Below are 2,893 nucleotides of genomic sequence, written 5' to 3'. Positions count from 1 at the left end.
ACTGCTTTACAAGACACAGTAGGGAATTGGACTTTCAACACTGATGATATACAAAGGCAAATATTCAATTACTATCAACATTTGTTTGCCACAGATCATACACTTTCTACATCTAATGTTCAGGTTGCTCCATCAAATGTAATGGAGCATACTGACTATTAAGTCCTACAGGTTATTACTACTGATGTTGAAATTACTCAAGCTCTGAAAGGATTCAAGCCTTATAAGGCACCTGGTTCGGATGGACTACATCCTTTCTTCTACCTAAAATATTGGAATGAAGTAGGCCCAAAAGTTATCCATTTTTGCAAACACATTTTCACTAATAAGGTCATTCCCCGAACCTCAATCGTACTTATATATGCCTTATCCCAAAAGTCAAGCATGCACACACTATTCAACAATATAGGCCTATAAGTCTGTGTAATACTATTTTATAAATTAATTACTAAAATATTTGTTAACAGTTTTAAGCCTCTTTCTCTCTATGGTTATAGGACCCACACAATCTAGCTTCAAACAAGGAAAGAGAGCTTCTGAGAATGCTATAATAGTTCAGGAAATTATTAGTCATTTTCTCAAAATGAAAGGCAAAACAAGCTATATGCTTCTTAAATTAGATCTTGAGAAGACCTTTGATCGGTTGGAGTGGTCTTTCATAAGGAAAACTCTATTATATATTAATATTCCAACCTCTCTTACAGAGTTAATAATGTCTTGTATTACTATTACAACTAAGTCAATTCTTATTAATGGAACACGTACATCCTACTTCAATCCTTCACGAGGAATTCGATAAGGGGATCCTTTATCTCCATACATCTTCATCATGTGTATGGAAATGCTCTCTCGCATAATTAATCGGTCAGTAGATTACCTAAAATGGCAACCAATTCGAATCTCCAAACACGGTCCGGATCTTTCACATCTTTTCTTCGCTAATGATATCATACTACTTTCTAAAATCAACAAAGCTGCGATGCGATTATTGATGTTCTTAACCACTTCAACCACATTTCTGGTCAAAAAATAAATTTTGATAAATCTAAAATATTTTTCTCAAACAACTACTCCCCCTCTAATAAAAGTTTTGTGTTACAATCCTTTGCAATAAAGGAGGGTCAGTCATTTGGAAAATATCTGGGCTTCTCAATTTTTACTGGTCGACCTCAAAACAGTGACTTCCAATTTCTACTTGATAATTTTAAAAATAGGCTACAGGTTGGAAAACTAAGTTTTTAACTATGGCAGGAAGAACCACTCTTAAAAATCCACACTCAATTCTCTTCCTAATCATATCATGCAGTATATTCATATTCCGACCAACATCATTAATAAAATGAATCATTACCAAAGAAATTTTTTGTGGGGTACCACTGACATAAGAAAGAAATTGCATCTCCTTAAATGGGAGCAAATTACAACCCCTACAATAAAAGGCGGTTTGAATATCCGAAACCTGAGAACTGAAAATTACGCCTTGTTAGCCAAGCTTGCCTAGAGAACTTTCCAAAATCCTCGATCTCTTTGGGCAATGACTCTCCTAAATAAATACCTTTATCTAAAACCTGGCACTAATTCTTCTTCAACATGGCGTAATATTGTAAAGGATTGGAATCACTGTCAACGGGGTATCCAATGGAGAGTAGGAACAAGAACCCATATTAATCTATGGATTGATCCATGGCTTAAGACGGGTACAACTCTGAGATCCATGTTTATAGGTCCACTACCTAAGTTAAATGATACACATACTGTCTCTACTATTCTCAAAAATCATGTATGGGACTGGACAAATTTGGTTTTGACATTCTTACGGAATTAGAATCGATAATAAACAAACAATACATCTCCATCTACGCACAACAACATGATCAACTTCTATGGGGCCTAACAACTAGTGGTAAGTTCACTGTGCAAACTATGTACAAAGAACTGATCGACAATGACAAATATTCAGCAAACTCTTGTAATGACTTTAAATGGGTATGGAACTTGCCCGTCCAACCAAAGGTTAGAGTTTTTTATGGTTGGTTCTTCGTAATAGATTACCTACTCTTCATTACCTAAACTACATAGGAATTTCTATAAATCCTAACTGCATCCTCTGCCATGCTAATCAAGAAACAATAAATCATATTATGCTTCATTGCTCTTATACTAAACAACACTGGAATAACATAGGATTATGCAACTTCATCACAAAAGTGCCACTCAATGCTGCCCCTATCCATTGGTTGAATAAGCTCATAAACTATAAAGGTATTAATTTGCCTTATAAAGTAAATTCAAAAACTTTCCTAGCTACAAGTCTTTGGCATCTTTGGACAACTCGCAATAAGAACCTATATGAGCATAAAGAACAAAAGACAAATCCTTACAAAGTTTTAAATCAGGCTATAGAACATGCATACATGGTAGGCTCAAAACACATGCATGGTAATAGGGTGCCGCTGCATCTAAGATGGATTCCACCGAGGATAAATTATTACAAACTTAATACGGATGGGGCAACTTCTTCTGCAACGGATACAGATGGAGTTGGAGGGGTCATTAGAAATCACATGGGTGATTGGATGGTGGGATTTGCTGGCCCAGTTTTTATGTGCACTGTATAACTGCTGAATTGCAAGCACTCATCAAAGGATTATGTATAGCCATACAGCTGCGACTGCTACTGCTGGAAGTGAAAATAGATGCAAAGGAGGTAACCACACTAATGTGCAGTGAAGCCTCAAAATATTCTAACTTAATTTTTGACTGCAGGTACCTCCTCAGGATACTCCATGATCCAATAGTCATGCATACGTGCAGGGAACAGAATGGAGTAGCAGACCATCTTGCAAAGTTAGGAAGTAGAATGCCACTTGCTGCCGTGTTGCAACTTTTTGTT

Source organism: Nicotiana attenuata, unplaced genomic scaffold, assembly GCF_001879085.1.
Source record: "Nicotiana attenuata strain UT unplaced genomic scaffold, NIATTr2, whole genome shotgun sequence".
NCBI lineage: Eukaryota > Viridiplantae > Streptophyta > Magnoliopsida > Solanales > Solanaceae > Nicotiana > Nicotiana attenuata.
This window is presented reverse-complemented; position numbering follows the sequence as displayed.